Source organism: Cyanistes caeruleus, chromosome 6, assembly GCF_971803275.1.
Source record: "Cyanistes caeruleus chromosome 6, bCyaCae1.hap1.1, whole genome shotgun sequence".
Lineage (NCBI taxonomy): Eukaryota > Metazoa > Chordata > Aves > Passeriformes > Paridae > Cyanistes > Cyanistes caeruleus.
The window spans coordinates 58,707,512-58,730,015 of record NC_141706.1 but is presented as its reverse complement, the minus strand read 5'-3'; the positions used below and the strand labels follow the sequence as shown (position 1 = coordinate 58,730,015).

Genomic DNA, 22,504 nt, shown 5'->3' with positions numbered 1-22,504 from the left:
TCTAGCTGATCCTTTGCAGCTTCAATCTGGAGCACACTTTTCATCAGTCTTTTTCTTCTCTCTATTAATAGTGATGGAATTCAGAGCAGCCTGTTTATTTTCATGAGGACTTCTTTTATGGTATTTTGACATAATTTTTGCCTTTTATCTCCTGTCCTAGGGAAATCACAAAACTCTGCAATATTCACATGCATGTGCCTGGCATACATTATTGAGAACTGGATCCCATGTGGATAAGTTGTCTGAGGGCTGGAATTCAAGTTTTCTTGTGCATCTTAGAAGTTTTATTTATTTTCTTTTGGATAATTACTTGGGGGACAGGAGAAGCAGTTGGCCACCTGGTAACACTGCCCAGACCTGCCTTGTGCACTTAGGCAAGCTCTTTGAAATTATGAGAAAAATTTTCTGGTAATACATATTTCACTTTTAATTTTTCTTGGGGAGAAAAGTGAGAAGTTGCCAATGATTGACTGGCAAAGTTCCTGTTGTTATTTCTAATGTGTGAAATAATTCCCTGTTGCTGATGCCCATTGATGTTGCTTAGTTCATTGCTACCTGTATTTCCTTGTGCAGTCACCTTGTCTGTGGAAGGTTTGGTGTTGGAACCTCGCTGTAACAGAGTCTTTGATGACATGTCAGCACTTGTCTGCACCTTCTTGTTAATGGGTACTGCTGCATGATTCCATCAGCACAGTCCATCTCAAGGGTCTTTCAGCTCTTGCTGGTCTTTGTTTCTTGGTGTCTCTCAGAGGCAGGGCAGTGTCCCCTCTTCCTCCAGCCAGGGTGTCTCAGAGGTTCATCACTTCTTTGTTCCTCAGTGTCGTGCAAGCTGTTCCTGGCCGTGCTCCCCGGTGCTGAGCAGGTCACTGCTCTCTCCATCCTGCTGGTGACTCAAGCTGGATTTCCAGCTGGTGTTCCTGAAGGTTCATAGTGGAATCCAATCTGCAGTCTGTTTCTCCAGGCTTGCTCTTCATCATACTGACTTCTGTTTAAGATGAGTTAGTAGGGGACCACTAACTAGCTCATAAGGCATCAGCGTGCTTTCTTTTCCATCTAAGAGATGGCTCCTGACAGACTCCTGATAGCTCCTGACAGCCTGAGTTGTCAGCCTTGTCCTCCTCCTAGAGCCTCCAATTCTCATCCACATTTCTAGGCCTGAGAAATAAGTTTTTCCCAGCCTGTATATTTGTATTTCCTAAACCCCTGCCACTGTCAGGTCAGAAATCCCCCTGGTCCTGCGCACTGTGAGTGCACTGAGAAGAGGGTGAGGCATCTTGTAACACAGTGGGTTGAAGTTTAAGTCCCATGTGCTACTTCTCTTATGCTTACAGGAAGAAAAATAGCAAAGAATGTGCAAAGTTAAGGAGAAATGGGCACTCAGTCATCTTCTTTGTGAAGATGGTACAAAAATTGTTTTGTTTCTTGTTTTTACATTAGCAATTCAGGTCTTGTCTACCCTGTTTGTTTTTTCTTCACTGGAGAATTAATAGTATTATGACAGTGCAAGTAAAAGCTGATGAATTTCAACTTGAATTGCTTTTCCTACAAAATGTTTTAAGCAATCTGTATTTAGCTAACATTTATCTAACTCCACTCCCAACCAACAGTTGGAAGAAAAAAATCTTTGCAGTTCAACACCTCCTCCTCTCCCCATTTCACTAGAAGCTGCAAAACCTCCCACTCTACTTCTCTAGATCTTCCGAGGAGACCTCTGCCAAAACACAACTTGATGTTGAATTCTTTTTTTTTTTTAAGTATGAAAAGCAGAAAACAAAATACTTCCAGCTTCTCATACACAAAGAATCAGAACAGGGCATGAGTCCAACTTGTTTCCCTTCCTATATTTCCTGAATGTGTACTCTCCCAGCAGCAACCAAGGCTCTCTGCTACAGTTCTATCCACCAGCCTTGCTACGGCTCTCTGTATCAAGCTATCTCCAATGTGCCTCTATTCTTTAGGGTGGGCATCAAAATAGGGACTTTCTCAGGCTGCTGAATGTTTGGCACAAAGGAGATGCTGTCTTTGTGAGCATGAAACACACTCCTCAGTGATGACACCAGCCCACAGTGAAGACTCTGGTTCTTCCTTGTAGGCATTGTTTCTACAGGCATTGACCATTTCTCATGCAATTTGTGGGTGTAGAGGGTTTTTAGAAGTGTAGCATGGACAGGCTTCCCAAGGCTTTCCCAGGAGGTGGCAGGCAGGGAGCATCTGCCCCACAGTCTCCTGACAGGATCAGGGAGAGGCTGTGCTGGAGTGAAATGGGCTGTGCCCAGGGCTTGGGAACAGAACTCCTGTTCCACTGAGGGCAAAGTCTGTGTGGAGGAAATGGAAAAGGCTCCCAGCCCAGGCTCCCGGCCAGCCCGTGGGTGAGGTCCCAGTTGGGACAATTGAATGAGCCCTGTGTAATGTCCCTGGCTGGTGTGGGGCAGTGCCTGTGCCTGTGCTGCCAGGGTCACTGGGCAGTCTGCAGGGCAGCAGCCTGCACATGCCAGGCCAGAGCCAGCAGCAGGAGGAAAATGGAACAGTAGTCTTTTTAAAAGAGGTTCTTTTTCCTGTCTAGAAACTCTTTTCCTTAAAACCTGCTGATCAGTTGGGAAACTTCATTGCAGGCTCCTAAGCCCTAACAGCAGCCAAGCTGTCTATTTTCCTACCACACATGAGAAGTTAGCCAAGTCTGTTCCCATTGACATGTAGGCAGTGTCAACTCCAAGAAGACCGTAAAAATTTTTTTTTTTTAAATTTTTTTTTTAGTCCACAAGTTTCTTTACCTATAAGATCAGAGCTTCCAGAATAGCTGTTACCTCTTTCCAGACTTCACCTGCCACAAGCAACAGCTCTGGTGTCTTGCTCACATTGCACAGCTTGTCTCTGCCAAAGCTGCAGGTACTGTCTGGGATAATTTAAAGCAGATTTGCCTGGGAGGTGGGCTCACCTCTACATTGCTTCCAGTCTCTAGACATCCTGAAGAAGGATGTCATAGGATGCCTTCTTGCATGAGAAATCTCTGATACACTCCTATGAATTGGCTTTACAAACTCATTATCTTGCTACTGTTGCCTCACGGGCAGCTGCAGCCATAGTTTGACTGATGGTCAAGAAATACCAACATTTCCAGTTAGCTCTTAACAAAGTGTTGTGAATTGATTCTCTTATGAGACACTCATCAGGTGCTGCAAAGTAAAATCTCCACTATCTGGTAATCAGGGGAATGCAGAGTCCTGGTACATCTCTGAATTCAGCACATGTCCAATCCACTGGAAAATGAAATGTCAGCACCCCCTGCTCTTCCAATTTCTCCTCAATTACCCTTTGATCCCACTATGTGAAACCTGCTTCAAGCTTGACTTCTTTTGCAACCTTTCCACAAGAAGCAGTGCAACCTGACAAACATCCCATGTCACCCAGACCTGTTCCAGGACAGCTCAGATGCCACTCTAAAGCCTCCAGGCTAAACACACAAATCTGTACAGAAAGTTCATTACTTTAGGAAGGATAGGTGAAAACTCCCCCTGTCACTGATAACTTACACCAATGGTAGGACCTTTCTTCCCCATTACAAAGGCTGTACAAAGAGCTCATGTCCAGAAATGCTTTCTGTGAGTTTGCAGGTTGGAGGTGGTGGCTGCTGCCTTCCTGAGTTGATTGTTCTCTGGAAATCACATTGGTAACTACATTAGAACAACAGCCCTGGAGACCTGACCTTTTTGATTAGCTGGTGAAGTAAAACTTGACAGCTTGGAGTTAAATGTTAAATGTTGGGCTTCCTGATCTATGCTGCCTGCTGGGAATTAGGGGGAGAGATAGGAGACAGGCCATGCACAAGGCTCAGAGATCATCCTGCCTCGTATTAGTCACCGAAGTGTGGTCTTGAAGGCAGGAGCAGGGTTCCTTGTATAGCTGGTTAAGAGAGAGAGGGATCCCCTTCTGCTCAGCCCTAAGGCAGAACTCTGGCTGTGGTGCCCTGCTCAGCACCCATCCCAAAGCTCTCGAAGCAGTTAGGGGAAGGCAGCATCTCTGTGCACATCCACCTTCCCTGGGAGCAGGTTGGAGGTGATGGATGAGTGTGTGACTGCATTTCTCCACCGCCGCCGCGCTGCTCGTGGTGTGCTGTGAATTGAATTGCCATTAACCTCTGCACTGTTAACTGCTGCTCGTTTGTCTTAATTACACACACAGGAGATGATGGTGCCTTACAGAACTGTACACTGTGGTGACAGAGCATGGGGCTGATGTGCATTCCACCTGGCTTGAAACCAGAGGGAAAAGGTGATTCCCTTCTGAAATAAAATCAAGCCCTTTAAAAGCAGAGGGGACTAGAAAGCTCTGAGAGTGACCAAGCTGTCTGGCTTTGGCAGAAAATTTTGCCCTGAACCAAAGGAGAAACTTCATCAAGAATTTTAATCATCCCCACCAGCAGTGGAGCATTTGCTGGAAAGATGGTGCTCCATAAGAACATTATGTGCTTTGTCAGGTCTTGGTTGTTTAATTTTAACATTTTATTATTCAGATTCTCCCTTCTTCTGCCTTTAGGGTGATGTACTGTGAAGGCTGCATGATATGAAGATGGAGGGAGAGAAACTTCTGTCTGACTGTGTGGTTCTTCACTTCTTGCCTTTCTCTTTTTAAGGAAAAAAAATCAGTTTAAAACTGATTTTAAAATCTGACAGTTTAAAAACTGACTTAAAAATGCTGCTTAGTGCTTTTTGTCAGAAATACCAGTATAAAACCTTGTTCTTTTTAAAAACTTCTTGTCAACTGGAATTCTCATCTTGAACTCGCCACATCATTCAGGCTCCTGGAGTCAAATGGGTGGGTCCCAGGCCTTGCCTCAGGCCAGGTTTGGCACCTGTGAGCATCAGTGGAGGTGGGTGATGTCTCCAGAAGTGACAGAGGTCTATGCTGAGACCACTTCCTGTCCCTAGCTAAGGCAAGTGTGAAAAGGGCTGAGGGCTGCCAAGCACCAGGACAGGCAATAGGTGTGCAATGCCAGGTGGTACAGAGGAAGCAGCCTGGGGATAACTAACCTTCACTTGTGAGATGCAGTTGCAGTTGTAGGAAGGCAGTTTCCTGGGGTTTGGTAAGGTTAGTAGTCACAGGAACAGTGGACCTAAGCAGTGCTGCTGTGTGGCTGATGGAGGGAGGACAGGCTGGGTAACCACACCTCCTGGTGCGTTGTTTCACCGCCTGTGCTCGGCTCTGTCCCCATCCTGCTGGCCTGGAAGAGTTTAAGGGCAATGCTCCCTTCCATGCTGACATTTCAGCTGGGTGCAGATGGCATGAAGCTGTCCTCTGTTTAACAGGGAAGGTCATGTCTGGGCACTGTTTCAGGCTCTTTGCAATTCCCAGTTGCTTTAGCACATGGAACAGCTTGAGAATGATGTTTCCATTACAACTTGGGCTGCTAAAATAGCTGTCTCCTGATGGCCAATGGAGGCAGGGCAGCAGGCTGGGGATTAATCCACAATGTTTCAGAGGGTTGCATTTTTTTATTATTATTATTATTTTATTTTATATTTTACTCTATTTAAAGCTTTTTTTTTTTTCTGGAGTCTCCTGACACTGTGTACTTGCTTTTACAGGAATATGACAGAGAGTTTAAATATTCATAGCAGGCTTGGAATGGAGATGTATGACTGGGTATGGCTCGTGCACAGGCAAAGCTGGTTCAAAAAACTCCAGAGGTAAATCAAGCATGTAAAATTCCAGATTTTGTTAAAAATTTGGCTGAGTTTGCAAACAGTATATCTAGCTCTATAAAGACTTAAGAGTTTTTTTGGTTGTCAAAATAGCACAACCAGATGGCAATAGGCTATTTTTGAACTTCAGTTACATAATTTTGCTAAATATTTTTCCTTTCTCCTCCAATTCAAAATTATCTGTGGCTCAGACTGTACTGGTGCTGTGTGTGGCAGTCTCCTGAGAGAAAGGCATTCCTGATGTGCTCCTTGTGTGAGGGGAGAGGAGCCAGGAGCTGAGATGGCCCCAAGTGGGATGTGCATTCCCCAACATGGTCCCCCAAGGACCAAGAAGAGGGACAGATGATTGTGGCACCATGGCAGTCCCAAACACAGCAACATCAACGAGGCCAATCAGGCAGAGTGTGGATGTGGGTTCCAGGTGAGGAAATGAAAGGCCAGGAAGGAGGTTTTGGTGTTCAGGGAGGAGGTGCATGGACCATTCAAGATATGAGGGGAACAGCAAAGCTTGGGAGAAGAGGAGGTGATGGATATGCAGCTAGAAAGGGCCCTGAGGGGGAAATAAATTTAACCAGTGCAGAGGGACACTGCTTTAGGGGAAGGCATGAAGCTGTTTGTGCTCCTCACACCATTCTCCTGCACCAGAGTACGATGGGTTTTAAAAGAAAAATGTTTTTGTTCCCCTAGTTTTAACCATCCACTACCACAACTGGAATGGTGAGAAGGGAAGAAGCTGCCCTTTTTCAGTCTTGAAGAGACAGGACAGCAAAGCTCCAACTGGAGCAAGCCTTGCCTGAGAGCATAAGAGCCTGCTGACAAGGTAGAAATCACACTTCTGTAAAAACAATGTAAATAGCTTTTAAAGAGGTTTTTTCCTCTTTGAGAGATCTCAAATTGAAAAGTCAATTACATTTTAAAGCAGAAGCTTAAAACAAGTTTTAATAAATACCAGTTAAGCACTGCTTTCTGGATTTTGCTTTAATAATGTAAAAAAAAAATAAAAATCATGTTGTCAGCATCCTATTACTCCATAAAAATAACCAGAACTCATGATAAAACAAATAAAATTTGTAACTGTTTTTCCCTCTTCCTAGTCATATTTTCCTGTGGACTTGGTCATATGCTTGCATTTGTCATGGGTTCCCAGTTCATCACAGAGAACACCAAATAACTCCTAGCTCTAGATCAAGTTGGAAAAAGTACTAATAGATGATTTTCCACTAGAAAGATGAATTTTTTTGCAGGAACAGGTTTTTTAATGACTATATTTTGATAATCTAACTGATATTACTTGAATGAAATTGCTGAGAATGGAGAACAGGTCAGAAAAGTTTGTTCCTGAATTTGGCTTTTATATCAAAACAGATGCCCTAAAATTCTTTCTTAAGAAAGAATTAAATTCTAAAATTCAATTCTTAAGAATCTGACTCAAATTTTTGATTGAAATCTGGTCTATTTTTGAGATTTTTTAAGTTGGACACTTGCTATAAAGCAGAATTGTGGTTTCCTGCCCAGTACTGACAAACTCTCCTCCTCGGGTGGCTCAATTCTGACTCCACAGCAGTGCTCCTGTGTAATAACCTTGTGATGGCAGTACAAACCCCACTGGCCTTTGGATGAGTGAGCAAGGGACTCCTCTAAGGAGTCAGTCTTGATTTTTTCCCCCTCTCTGGACACCCTACAAGGTTGCCATTACCTTCTGTGTACTTGTGAGTTTAGCCCTGCCTCGAGTGCTCCTGTCACTGATCTGCACCGTGGTAACATCTTGATAGGGCTGAGAGCTCCAGAACACCAACCACTTGCAGTGAAGAGCTCAGGGAGGAAAGTCTCCTGAAGTTATTTGAAGCAGGGAGGAAGATAGCCCTCTCTTTTCTTTATTTCTTTATTTTTTTTTTCTTTTTCTTCAAGTGAACCAAAATAAGTGCTTCTATACACAAATATTTCTGCAGTATCGCCATACAGAAGGAGAGGATGGGTGGCTCAAACCAGCCTACTTAGCCCAAAAGAATAACAATTTTTTTTCAGTTTGTTCTGATTTCTTAAAATATTTTGATTTGGGATTAAAGCCAAAAAACCTCAGCTATTTTCACAGCCCTAATTTGAGCTCTCAGGAGTGGGGTGTTGCCTCTGTCTACAGAAAAAGTAGGAAAGAGGGATGATTCATCAACCTACGAAGTCTCATTGCTCAAATCTCCTCAAAACATGTCTCTGCTGTCACCCACAGTGTAACATTACCCCACACCACACATCCTGTGTGCATCTGCCAGTCTCTCAAGGTCTGTCTTCCTCTCTGTGGGACTGCTCCCCCTGTGTGTGTTGGGCGGTGTTTATGTGTGCATCTCGAGCACCTGCTGAGAGCTGAGGGCATGGCAATGTGACTGTGCAGCTGTGAAAGTCCTGTCTGCATCTCTGGGTCTGTCCTCTCTCCTCTTCCATCATCTGTACTTTCATGGCTGTGCTAACTGCTGGCACACATCCTCCTGGGAGCAGAACTATGGACCCTCTGGAGCTGACTTGACTCGAAAAGTTGCCCCAGATCAGTGGCAGCCACATGTGCAGGGATTTCCCACTAGAAAGGAGACAGTTACCCTGGTCCTACTGCTGGCACACCACAGCTGCTGAATCAGCTGAAGCAAAGTGGCTTTGCTGCTTTTCCAGCTCTCCTTGCTCCTTTGAACCAGCTGGAAGGTGAACCAGCTGTAGGAGTTGCCTGTAGATAATGTCCCTAGGCTGTAATTCAGAAGGGCCAGGATGTTAAAATTATTGAATACCTGACTTGTCTGAGCTTTGACAAGGTGGGAATTGCTAATTACTGTGAGGAGAGTGCCTTCAGAAGTGCACTGGCTATGAGTTAACAGGGTGCAGAAACTTTCTCCTCCAGGCCTACAAAGTTTCTTCAGTCTCATGGATATGGGCTGGGTGTCCTGGCACCTCACAAATGTGCCATTTTCCAAGGGCACTGGTGTGCTCAGAGCTGGTCTGGAATTTCCCAGAAATAGCTTTTTCCATAGCAGTTACCTGTTTTTATGCATGAAACATTTTTTACTGTGTTGAATGCCCTTTTCTGTTTTAGCATAACACACTTGAGATGAGTTGAGATATTTAAGCATGGGGATTGCACTTACTTGTATCACCCTACTTGAATCTGATTTGTCTTTCAAGTTTAGGCATGGCCCAAAAATCAGGCCAGGAGCCAGTGGGGATGGTTGCCCCAGAGGGAAGCCTTTGCTGTAGCAGCACTGAGCCATGCTGATGGGGTTGGATCAGTGGTGTTTGCTGACAGAGGGAGAAACAGAGGTTTTCATTCACAGCAATAGTAAAAGAGAAGTCTTTCAGCAGCTTCAGGGCTATGCCATTTTTTTTGGAAGCAATTTTTTTTTTAGCTCTGTCAGGACTTACTGATGAGGAGATGAGCTCAGTGCAGTGATTTACTGAAGCAGTTACAGGTAGAGCATGGCTGGTTGCTCCAGGTCTCAAAGTCCATCACCCAGGTGTCCCTGGGCATGACAAACTTGTTTTAGACCTGGCCTGAAATGAAACTGATGCAGCTGGAGAGCTGGCCTTGTACCTACAAACTGGGAATGCAATTCCCCTGGCACAGACACAGAGTTTTGGGCTGGTAAATGACTTTTCTATTTTTTATCAAGGGGAGGCTCTTAATTATTTGTTGTTGGTGTGCTTAAACCTCCAGGTGAGAAGAGATGACTGCTTACTTTTCAGCTGTGAGAAAGGGGGTACCTTCTCTTTGGTGAGGATGAGTGTGTGGCAGCTGCAATCTGTATCTGTCTCTGCCAGGTCAGCAGCAAAACATCAAGAGACCAAGCCATGCCATGAAGATGATGGCTGGAAAGGTGCTTAGACTGAGTGTGGTCCATACTCTGTCCCCTCCCAAGCCCAGGGGCAGTCAGTCACTCAGTCCTTTGTGGAGAGGTATGGCCAGAAAGCATCAGAGATTTGCAGTCCTGGGAAGGGACAGGGCAGAGGAGAGACCCTGGATCAATATTAATGGTAGCCCCAGGTGTTGCTGGGTCCTCATTAGGGCAAGTGCTGATAATATTCTCATCCTTATGGTGATGTCTGCTCTTTCATTTCTCCATCAACAACACCTCCCACACCAACTGAGCTCAGTGTCCTGGAGAAGGGAGTGCTTAAAGGTGAGGTCAAGGTAATTTCAAGAGATGCTAAAAGAAAAAGTGGAGGCAGGCTGGCAGCCAGGAAAGGAAAATTTGCCCCATTGTTAAAGGAAGAAAAGAACATCAGAGAGCTTTTAAAATGTCAGGAGTGGAGTATTGCTGTGTGCTCTTTGCTTATTGAGTAGAGTTGGAGGGACATTTGCCTTAAATATACCTTCCTTATAAATACACAGAAACATGCTTTTTAGTGTACTTTAAACATAAGTTATAATAGTCTGGATAAAAAGGCAGTCATTATTTCTTCGAGCACACTCTCTACTGACGACCAAACGTTCCAGTGTGGCAGGCTGGTGGCTTTAAAAATAGCTGTTCACTCCCAAGGCTCTGAGTGTGGCTGGGAGGTAAATTAAATGTTTGACTGTGAGCAGTCATTGATGTGGTCCAAGAGCTGCAGCCAGCAAACTCTCGTTTCAGTGAAGCCAGTGGAAATACAAGGCAGTGGGAAAAGGTTGCAGAAGGAGAGAAGGTTTGGGCGTCTTCAGGAAGCTCCAAGACTTTTGAGAGCTGTTTTAAAAATCATTACTTGCTGAACTGTTAAAAATCACAGAAAAATGAGTGGAAGGGCACAGACAAAATGCCATCTTGGATGCCATAGCTGTGCCATTTCTTAAAGTACTTGTCAAATCATTTGTTAAATATCCAGAGACCCCACTTGCCTCTGCTCAGCAGCTCCAGCTGCACCAACCCAAAGCTCTTCTGGGTTTTGTCTGAATCTCCCTGCTGTAACTTGAGCACGTTTTTTGTTGTCCTACCCACAGCTATAATGGGGAAAAATGTATTTGTTTCTTTTCTTTACATCATTTGAATTCTTCCTCTCTTCTCCAGGAAGAACATACCTCTTCTGACCTTCCCAAGGTCAAGTTGTGGTTTTGGGTCCTTGCTCATCCCAACTGTTTTCTACTCTGAACTCCCTCCAGTGAATTCAAGACCTTAAAATGCCTCCCAGCTGAATGCAGCAGTTGAAGCTAAAATTTTACTGATGTTAAACAGACTTGAATTACTTCATATGTCTTATCAGCAGCAATCCTGTTTGTATCTCACAGTACAGTATCTGACTTTTTTACAACAGCAACATTGATTTTTTTCCTTTAGTGTGACCCACTAAAACCTTCAGGTCCTTTCCTACCCAGCTGATACCAGAGTTGCTTCTTATCTCTCATAAGCAGAAAAGCTTGTTCCTTCCTGTAGCTGAGAGTTCGAATTTGTCCTAATTATATTTCATCCTACTTTTTTCCAGACTATTTCTCTGATTTTTGGGAGGTAACTTTACACTCACTTATGATCCAGCATGGATTTGCCTGTCCCATGCTGGAGCTATTTGCAAATGTAATAAGCATCTTTTCTATCCCAGCTCCCTACTACTCCCACTACACTGTGCTCTGGACATGACACTCCAGCATTAGTTTGTTCTTCATCCTAGATTTGTAACACATATATTTTTCAATGGAAATATACTTAACTGTGACAAAAGGGAGGGGACTCACTGGAAAGTTTCATTTTTGGCAAAACAGCAATTTAATGAGAAATTTCAGGAAATATGAAAATATTGATTTTGTCTCCGCTTGTCAATTTTCAAAATAAAAAATTCTTTTTTTTTCCTTTCAGTCAAGTTTTTCTTTTCTGCTCCCTACCCTCATCACCACCTCCTCTCAACTTTTCCTCTGTATGCTTGCCAGGGAAAGTACAATGTTCAGATATTTTTTTCCAAATATTCCTTTTTCCACTGTCTAACCTTTCAAAACTTCAATTTGGAAAAGTTAAAGAATGGAAAAAAAAAGAAAACCTGTGTAAACAAAAATTGCTGATTTTTCTAGGACATGTGTGGAGCCACTCTTGTGCAGGGACATGAGTAGGAGAGTCCTAGTTAAGAAAAACTAGCATTAATGTCGCTCAGTGGCCAAGAGCAAGCAACAGGGAAGAAGGGAAAGCACTGCAAAAGCAAAATGCATTAAAAGGCTGGAAAGGGGAGGTGTTCTGCTCTGAGCTGGCAATGCCTGAACAGATTCACCATTTGAAAAGGGTTGATAATCTCCCTTTTTCCTTCTTTTCTTTGCCCTGAGCAGGTTCTGATGGGCTGTATCCCCTGTCTGGTTCTGTTTCCCATGGGGGTGCCTGTGACACAAGTAGGTTCTGAGGCTCCCTGTAGCTTTCTGTCTTATCTGTGTAGGACTAGGTGCATCATTTTCATACCATAGCAGCAGTAAGAATTTTCAGTGACCATGCCACAGGATGAAAGCCAGTCCTTTTTTTTTTTTTTTTCTTAACATTTCATGCAAAGAGCCAAGAAAGAACTGATTACAAAAGTACAAGGGATAAACTCTTCCATAAATTTAAAAAACAGCACTATTACTTTTGGAGAGGGCACAAGTTGTGACTCAGAGCAGGACTGTTGACTGGAGTTCAGCCGGCCAATGTGTCATCCCTGAGAGCAGCAAGGCTGCTTCTCATTGCAGGATAATCCCACTCCCTGCTGAAGGCAGTAATTAAGGGCCATGTTTTCAGCAGTCCTACAAAAATAGGCTTGTTTGACTGCAGGACCTGGACAAATTGCAGCATATGTAGGTAGCACCATGGCACAAGAACTGATTTTCCACATGCACCCAGAGACACCAACAGCTTATTCTGGGCGACCTGTTGGAGCTGTGGCTGGAGCTGCCTGCACACTCTGGATTAAAGGCTGCAGCTGTGCCTACAGCCCATATCCCAGGGGGAAAACCTACCACACTTCCCTGGCTGCCAGGATGACTGTAGGGGGTGGCAGGATGTCAAGACCCCTCTTGCCACATTGAAACAGGAAGAAATTCATTACAGCGAGCACTGGCACAGGTTATTCAGAGAAGCTGTGGATGTCCCATCCCTGGAAATGTTCAAGGCCAGCCTGGAAGGTGTGCCTGGCATGACAGGGGGTTGAAACAAGATGATCTGTAAGATCTTCCAACCCAAACTGTTCTGTGATTCTATGATTCTTCATGTCTTGAACACAAGACAGCTGTTTCTTCCCACTCTCCCACGAGTTCAGCCTCAGCTGTGACTGAAAATCAGAAAAGGCTGCTCAGGAACGTGGTGGTGTTTCCATCCTTGGAGATGTTTAGAACCTGAGTGGCCCTGAGTAACACACTTTCCATGCCCTGGCTGTGGCTGTTGCCCTGCTGAAGGCTCACTGCCAGATCTGTGGCTGTCCCTAGGGCTTGTCAGACAGTAAAGATCATAAGCTCTGGGTTTTTCTGACAATAAACAGCTTGATTTTCCACTACTGTTTTTTCAAACAACCTGATGAATTTCAAGATGGGTGTTGATAAACTGCACTTATTTCAGAGTTGTTGGAAATGCCCTGGTGATTTTTTCTTCATGTCCCTGTTAGAAATAATTTGTTTTCCTTTTCTAGGTAGGCAAGCAAGAACATGACTCTCCCATTTCTGTCTTCAGATTTGGAATAATCAAGTTAATGGCTGACATTCTTTATAATACTTGGTAATTTCAGCCTAAAGACATTCTGAGCTTGATGGCTCTGAACACACAGGGATAGTGGAGAGGCTGATCCATTCTCAGCTAGACCCTGGTGAAGGCACAGTAAAAAAAAACAAACTTTAAATATTCTTCTTAATTTAACTATCTCAACAACCATGTGGAAAACATTTTGTAAGGTTTCTTAAAGGTTTGTCCAATGTTTTGGTCACCTTTCTTTTTCTTGCTGAATGAGGACCTCATCCTCTCACCTCTCAATCTGATTGAGGTGGAGATTTGGGATAGATACTCATATAGTGATTGTGCAAGATAACATTTACTGAATAACCTACAGCAGAGAGGTAAATGATTGCAGACATCTTTATTGTCTGCTATTAACTGGCATACCTGTTGCACAGACCTGTTGGTACCACAGGATGCAGCAGTGAAAGATGAAATCATGGTAATTGCAATCTCCCCGCAAGCTATCATTTAATTTACATTTTAATTAATTTATGTTGAAGCAATTAAAAGGCATGAAGGAAAGAACGCACCAGTGTCAATTAAGGACTGTGAGTCAAAGTGGAGAGTTTAGTTCAAGAAAAAGGTGATATAAAAATAATTCTTTGTAATTTACAGTTCTGTCTATGTGACTTTTCTAAGTTCTTTGGAAGCTTGATTAAAAGAAAAGAAAGTTTTCGTATCTTGGCCATTTTGAGAGATAAGTAGCTTCCTTAATTTTCAGATGGGGAAACTGAAACAGAGAGCACTTGAACATCAATTCTTTAAGCCCAAGGATAAAAACCACAGCAGAGCTGGAAATCAGATCCTGAGCTGTAGAGCAATCCAGGTAAGTATCTTCCTTACAAGAGCATTCTTCCAACTGGCACACAAAAAGGAATTATGAAAGACATGTTTTTGTCGCCTTTGCTACACAGATCTCATAACCTGGCCTTTGGCTGCCCAGCCACTGGGTGTTCTCAGAAAATAGATGTTAATAATGACAGTGTTGCTAGGTCTTATGATTTTAATATTCACTGTTTTCTTGAAGTCTCAGATGCAGAAGCTTCACGTCTTTTTAAATGGAACTTAAAAGAACTCAAATGTATCTTTGAGTCACCAGTGTAGCATATCTCGACCTTTCCAAGCCACCTCCTCAATTCTGAAGGACAGATTTGGGACTTTCAGTGTTGCTGCCATTGCACATCAAATGGGGATGAGCCTGGAGGTGCTGAGCTGCTCTGAGCAGTTGGCAAGAAGTGGCTGCCTCTTAAACAGGGGGACAGCACTGCTGACTTCAGCTATTTGGACAATATATTGATTCAGCTCTGGGTGCCAAAGTGGGGAAAGAAAGCAGCTGGGTTTGCTATCATGGGAAATACAGACATCTGAGAATTAGATGCTTTCAAAGCAGCAACAAATGCAGGAAACTGCTTACACTGGTGAGGGGACTCAGTCACCAGGAGGTACCAGGCTAAATCTGTGCGGAGGTTCAGCAAAGATATGACAGGAGATTTATGGTCTCTTTATAGGGGATTGTCTGTCCTATAAATTGTATAAGGGAGGACACAGAGCAGAGGGTTTTCTGTTTGCTTGATACAGACAGGGATAGCGCACAGCCCAGCCTTGGAGGTGATGAAGAGAGAGGGCTGATCCCCAGAAAGCACTGGTCTCAATGCAGCAAGACAAAGCTGGGCTGGAGAAACCCAGGGAAAAAAAAATCTTTGCAGCAGCAGTCTGAACTGAAAACATCATTTACTTCTATGCTGACTACTTTTGATTTTTTTTCTACTCCGAAGGGGTTTCTGTTCTCTTCTGCTCACAAAACCTGGCTCTCAAATTTTGTGTATTTGTAGACCTCAGGGTGGGGAAAAGGGCCAGGTGGGTCCCTTCAAGATTTTTCTGACTCATGTCTATCATGAGAGGTGCTGACACCAGTGGAGAGTTTGGTTCAAGAACAGGTCTGACAGGGGTGGCCGGGAGCCCCATGGGCAGCCAGGCTGCAAGGACACTTCTGCCACCAGCATGGACATGGTCAGAGCTGGCCTGGACACAACTCCAGCCCCTCGGGAAGGCAGCACGTTCGTGCTCTCTCAGGGGGCTTGCAGAGCCATTTGTGCAGGAGCTAACTCAGTTTTTCTGGTTTTCCTCCCTGCTCTGTACCTGCAGGGAGCACATCTCCGTCCTTCCTTGCCGCTCCTTGGCTGGGGCAGGCCGCAGGTTGCTCCATTAGAGTTTGTTCTCTGCCTCCTCCCAGAGCTTTAGGGAAGCTGTCTCCCTGCCCAGCCACTGCTGGGATGGGGCTGCTCTGGCTGCTGTGAACCTCCAGCTCATGAGTGTTTTCATTCCATTATAACCAGAGATGTGGGGTTCCCAAACCAGTCCTGGGCTGGGGAGAGACTGTGCTTTACCTTCACCGCCATGCAAAAAGCCGCTAAAACCAGGAGACTCCGAGCTGGGGAGGGATGGGAACAGGAGCGAGCTTCCTGCAGGCTTTCAGGTTGTGTCCCTGGGCTGGTGGCAGTGTGGAAAACAGCAGCCGTGGTGGCTGTGGTGGGGACACGTGTGTGGCACCAGCTGCTGGGGGGACAGCGAGGGCAACCGCAAGGAGCAGCCAGGGAGACAATTGTCTTTGTCCTGGAGGGAGGAGGTCGGGTAGAAAAAACCATGAGAGATGGGATGAAAATCAGCGAGGAGAGCAAGGTCTGTGGGCCAAATCTGCCGCAGCTGCCAATGTCATCAACGGCAGGGCTGGCGGGAGCCACCCTTTCCAAACACGGCCGAGGACGTTGGATGCTCTCCCAGAAGCAGTACTGCAAACCCACCCAGAACATTCACGACACAAGCAAAGAGAAATATTATTCTCACATTTTAAAAATAAAAAGTCTGATAAGATATCAAGAAAAATGGTGTCGGCTCGGCCCTGCTCCCGCTCCCGGGGGATCCAGCACGTTACCCCAGTTTGGGGACAGACACGCAGATGTTGCACTGTGTGTGGCAGGGCAGGTGCCCAGAGAACGAAGGGATGCTCTCTGCCAGGGAGCTGCTGTGAGAGAGAAGGCAGAGTGGGGTGCATGGGGCCTCTTGGATCCTCCTCCTACAGAAAGAGAGCTGTGGCTTGGCCTCACTGCAGTGATCATGAGCTGCCAGCTGCCTGGTGAGCTTTGCTCTGGGTCTGGCTCAGCTCCTCCTGCCAGCGAAGCGCCCGCTCTGACACAGCTCACGTCCTTACCCCATCCCTGTGAGACAGCCCCAGGACACTCCTGCGAGGGAGAAGCTGAGCTCACATCAAGTCAAGCCGGACACAGGGACTGAGTGCTGGCTTGCACAGCCCCTCAGTTCACCCCTGGATTTTAAGCCACAAAAAGCCCTGCACTGCCAGGCCCTGAGCTGTAGGAGGTATTTCCAGGTTTTTCTCCTCTGCCCCTGCTCCCATGCTGTCCTGCCTATTGCCTTCCCAGCTGCCTGTGGAGGGATCCCTGTATTTTTCAAGCTCCAGATGTTGCAAGCACTGACACTTGTTCCAAGCTGTCCCTGCATGGGAGAGCAGTTTTGTGAGGAGAGGTGAAAACTTTATTAGTGTTCTTTTCATGTGGAAATTATACTTCTTCTCCATAGTCCGAGTGATGAAAGAGAACAGCTGTGTCAATAGTCCATAATGGGAGAGAAAAAGAGTTGTTTACAGCCATATTGGCTCTTAGAGAATGTTTACAACGCTTTGTTTGAAGCTGGCTGCTCAGCATTAAAGTATTGAGGTGAGGGTGAGGGGTACAGGTGTGCTCAGAGCATCCCCCGCAGCTTTAAGGCACATGTAAAAGTGAGCAGCAGGAAAGTCCTAAAAGGTGAGGCCAAAGTGTCAATGAAGATCAGAGCTCAGATGCCAACTAAGATTTTGTGACTGGGACGTGGAATGTAAAAAAGCTCATCCATGCTGCTGAGAAAGTGCTGCTTGTGGAGGAAAAGGAGCAGACTGGGACAGATGTCAGTGAAGGAAGAAAGACAAATGTCTGGGAAAATCTCATGCAAAAGGTTTATCCTTGTGCTGGCAAGAAAGTTCTGGACTGTAAGTACCAGAGCAGAGGTAAAGAGCGTGGCTGCTTAGTCCTGCAGGGACAGCCTGCAAAAGGGAGCTGAATTCATATTCCCTGCAATTGCTCTGTGCAAGTTATGGAGGATTTTGAAAATAACTGATTTTTTTTCCCCTTCAGATTTTTTAGCTCCATATTTACCCATTTTCCCTTTAAATGCTTATTACACTTGCAGTAGATATTCTTTTTTATTTACTCTTCCTACAATTCCAGGGTAATAAGAATCACAAACATTAGAATTCAGGTTGTTTTTTCACTACTTTCTTTAGCTGACAAACCTTAGAATCACTTTTTAAAGTAAAATACTGAAATTTGACATTTTAGGTAAGTTGGCAGGTGCCACAGAAAGTTTTACTCTGAAATGTAGTGACATCAAATTAAAAACATCATCTCTCTGTCATCTAAATGAATGCTTTTCCATGCAATACCCAATGTGATTATGCCAGAGAGGGTAGAAAGAAAATATTTCTATGCTCTTTTCATTTTTTGTGGAAATCCCTCAAGACTCTGATGCCACAAGTTTTCCATGTAGTTTTCTTCATATCTTATGCAGTGAGGTGTTTTGTTTATCTTGAACACCCAGAATCTCAAAAATAAATGGATCTTCCTATAGAAACCTCTGGTTTTTCCTCACTGACTTCAAAGAGAATAGCCTGGTGTCACCTGGCACATCACCATGGGTCAGGGAGTGAGCAAACAAGGTGGAAGGAAGCCCTCCCTACCCACAGGTACATCTGAAACTTTGTGTGTCCTGTATATTTAATGGAGCAACTTGGAGCTTCATAGTCATTTGTTGTGGTAGTTCAGCTGCTCAATGCTTCTTTGGGCAAGTGCACAACATTTCTCCCTTGTCTGGGAGAAAGGCAGGAGCCCTTCAGAACAGAATGACAGAAATTAAGAAGGTTGTCAAAGATGGCACTTGATTAGCGACCCCCTTCATGCCCTATCTTCTACATTTGATGTGGGCCATCAGGAGGAGGTGTTGTCAAGGCTACAAGATATTGTCTGTCTGCCTTCCAGGTCCTCTGTGGCTTCTATTCTTCCCCTAATTGTGCCCACACGTTCTGTTTAAATACCATCTGCCTCAGCTGCAATTTGCACAAGTGTCCCAAAGGGCTTTGCTCCTGATTCTCCAATAATCTGCCCTTTGTGTGCTAACCCTCAACTAGATGGTCTTGTTACAGGGAGAATACACTTGTCTTTGAAGGATACATTTGAAGGATGATAAAATAAGATTGTGAAGTAACAAAAGGCAAGCAGGACAAATCTGAGATCAGTGTTGCCTGAGCCAGATTGCCTTGCAGATAATTCCTGAAAACAGCTTGTGATCAAGTAGCAAAGCAAGAATATGTCATAACTGCTGAAAGGGTTAATAGAAGAACCAGTCGGTATTGAAGATCTATCTGCTACCCATTTCTGCTTATGTTCACCAAGTGAGACTCCAGCTGCTATCAGCAGGATGGTCAAGTGGGGAGTAATAACTTTGCACAGTGATCCAGAGCAGCAAGGTGGATCAAACCAGGTTTGAAACCGGTTGAGTTTCACAGGTTAGATGCTGATCTCTTTCTGCTTTCAGCCTCTCTTCCCACAGGTTTTGTCTATTTTATATAAAAATAAATTTGAGGTGGGCTGGTGGGTTTGGTGCTGACATGTAACATCCCTTATAAAGCCAGTCTGATCCAAACACCGCTGGAAAATTATTTAAAAGTAGGACTAGTCCTTCCCAGCAGGTACACAGTAAGATAGTTTTCAATGTCTTGCCAGTACTTGTGCATTTCTTGTAAAATACAAGAAAAGTGTATAATATCCAAATCAGTAGAATTTATTAATAATTTCAGGTTCCTCCTTCTTATTCTTGTACTCCTACAGCAGGTTTAGGAATATTTTTGCTGAGAGCATTGTCTTTGGAAAGGCCCAGCAGCATTCTGCTCTGGACTGTCCTGCTAAGGCTATCTTTCATTCAAAGCTTGGCTGATGCTTCTAAGACCTTTTTTTTTTTTTTTTCTTTTTGTTTACTTTGCAGTCTTTTCCTGTTTGGACTAAAATGTAACTTTAAGAGCATTCTGACTGAGATGGGTCAGAATATATTTACTGTATACCTAAAAATGTTAGCCTAAAGTAGCAGATTCTGAGAATAAACATAAGAAATCATAAAGTTTTGGCCATTTAGTGAATGCCAGGAGTGATTTGAAATTTGATGGATGTCTTGTATCAGGATGGTCTTACTCTGTAAAAAATTCGCCTAAATACAGCCAAATTTATGAACTTTCAAATATTCACAGTTTGCACAGGACAAGCTTTCATGTATCTCACAGATGATTTCTTCAAGCCTCTCCATTCCACGAGCTCTGTGCACTGCAGGGAAGGCTGCCTCAAAACTCAAAGCAGTGTTTCAGTCTCAGTTCCTCACAATCACTTCTACACATCACCAGAGCTCTGGGTCCAGTCTGGAGCTTCCCTCAAGATCAAGCAGGAGCAGATGCTTTCTTCAAACAGTGCCAGCAAAGGGATTTTCCACTTTGTGCCTTGTGATGATGTCTTGTATTGTTTTATATCCTGCAAACTGAGTGCTGTGCCTTGTGTCAAGTCAAGGAAGAGTGGTTGGGAAAAAAATTGGAGCTGCAAGGTTTCTCTTCTGAGTGTGATTCCATCAACCTGGCAGAGTCGTCCCTGCCTCTTGGACTTTCCCACTGGTGATTCCATGGGTCAAGGCAGGAACAGACCCCTAGAAAAGGAACACATCTCCCCTTATCTTACTTGGGTCCCTGATTTATCAGGTGCCTTCATTCCTGTGCGCCCTGGGATTTTTCTCTCAGCTGAGAAGGTGCAAGAACGGTGACAGGGAGTAATAATGGACAGAACACACTGTGAGAAGGAATAAAGATGAGCAGGAGGTAATTCTGTCACAGTCATCTACATGGCTGAGGAGAAGAGGGTGTCTGTGCAGGAATTTCCAAAGCCCTTGCCTTTTGGTGTGGGACTGTAGGTTCAGAGTGAGACAGAGGATAAAATGGCCTTTGTTCACTGTCCTGGTTTGGGGCAAATTTTGAGTCACTCTAGGACCATCACGGGAGGCTCTTCAACCACGGAAGACAGAATAGTTAGAGAGTTGGCTATACAGGAATGAAAGTTACAGAGATTGGGGCTTCATGAGACTTTGACTGACACCTTTAATGAACACACTTTGCCTCTTAAGGGGTGTTAAGTGTTTATCAAGGCATTGTCCAGCAAAGTCTTCAGCTGGATGGAGGATTGAAAACCAGGGAGGAAAAAGGAGCATACAGGGCAGAAACCTGGACACCCTGCATGAGCATAATCATGAATGGTCTTCTGACTTCCCTCTGGAATCCAGGTCCAGATCTGTGTCTGTGTGTGGAGGGGGGAACTGTTCAGAAGATATTTAGAGTTGTGACTGGCTCTGGGTTCCCTAAAGCCATCACAGAGTGGTGCACTCCTGCAGACCTCTCCCCTTCTGGAAGACTGGACAGTCTTCCCGGGAGGGGCTGACACCTCTGTCCCCTTCAGCACATGTCACAAGGGGACTGAAAGCAAATGGTGCTGGACATGAGTGACCCAAGCTCTCTAGAGTCAGATGCTGGAGAGATGAGTAGAGGTTTGCTTGCACACCCAGAGCACAGGGATTTCTGCGCTGGCGCATTCTGCTGGGTGTGCTGAAAGGTCAGCAATGTTTCAAGTCAACCAGCCAATAGCTATTTTTGGCTCCCATTTTGCAAACACCACATCAGAAACAAAGAGTTATTTTGGTCTGCTGGGATTGCTCTGATAACTTTGCTCAGTACAATGTTAAATAACCAAACCCCACAGGAATAACAGCACTGTTTTATAATCCCATATTATCAGATATATAGAGGCGCACAGGGGTGAGTGGGTGGAGGGGAGAACTTAAATCTTTTAACAAGTACAAAGGAATATTTATGTTATTCCTATCATCACAGTCCACATACTGCAATGATTTGGAGTATTGTGTAGGTGTGCACGGAAGTGTGGATTTTTAAACAAGGGGGTACTTGTCCCAACAGGAGAAAACAGAAATAGCTATTGTCATCCACCACTTTTTAGCAATGCCAGTGCACAGTGTGGCTGCTGTGACAAGGAGCAGCTGAGGCACCTGTAGAGTCTCCCTCCCACACACACTGTCACCATGGCTTCCTCCACATCTGTGCTGTGGAAACACCTCCCTTACCCATGGAAATTCTGGTGGAAGTGAAGCGTATTGATTTGTGAGTCACCGGTAGCACAGCTACAGCAACAACCACGGAGAGAAAGTCCCACCTGCTTTCTTTCTATGGTTTATGTCACACAAGACTCAAATAGAATCAGAGTTGCAATTTGCTGAATATTGTATGGACTCAGGAAAGACAGCTCATTCACAAAGACCTTGAAAATGTCTCTGCAGAAGACAGATAAAGGAAAAACAAAAAGTCTTCTATTGTCCAGTTTATGGCTGGAGAGGTTAAGCACAGAGACCTCAAAGACCATCTACCTCATACCAGAACTTTTTAAAAATTTAAAAATTTTTTAAATTTTTAAAAAAAATTTTTAAAAAAACTTTATATTTAGTTGTCAAATAAACACCTGCATTTTCAAGCACAGTCTCCATGGCAGGTGATCACTACATGGAAAAAATCTACTCTGAAGTGTCCAGGTGTCAGCAGTGAGAAACTGACCTCCTGTAGTAACACAAAGGGGTTCCCCTGAGAGCAGGACACTTTGGAGCCATGTTCCTCTGACTTCCTGTGTCAGGAAGTTTGGTGCTGGATAAGTCACTAAGCCAAGACACCTGAACACCAGGTTGGGACAATGGTTAATCTTTTTATTAAGCCCACCTTTCCAACCCACAGAAGGCTAAAGAAGGCTCCCTTCTTGTCTTATCCAACCAGCAGAGGATGGTGGAGGCAAACTCTTCTCAGGTGTGTGCAGTGGAAAGGTTTAATGTAACGATCACATCCTGTAGAAAGGGATGGGACCATAAGGAAAAAAGACATCTTCATGTGGTAATTCTTTCCTTTAAGGTGTTCAAGATTCAATGGGACACAGCCATGAGCAGCCTGCTCTACCA

General features: G+C 44.5%; 1 long non-coding RNA gene across 1 annotated transcript; it reads left to right on the top strand.

Annotated features, from left to right (window-relative positions):
- The first annotated feature begins 5,582 nt into the window (after positions 1-5,582).
- On the top strand, positions 5,583-11,496 carry LOC111929603 (uncharacterized). The gene is made up of 4 exons (XR_015288295.1): positions 5,583-5,684; positions 5,891-6,120; positions 6,387-6,519; positions 9,391-11,496. It is a non-coding gene; the product is annotated as an uncharacterized LOC111929603 (long non-coding RNA).
- The last annotated feature ends 11,008 nt before the right edge of the window (positions 11,497-22,504 follow it).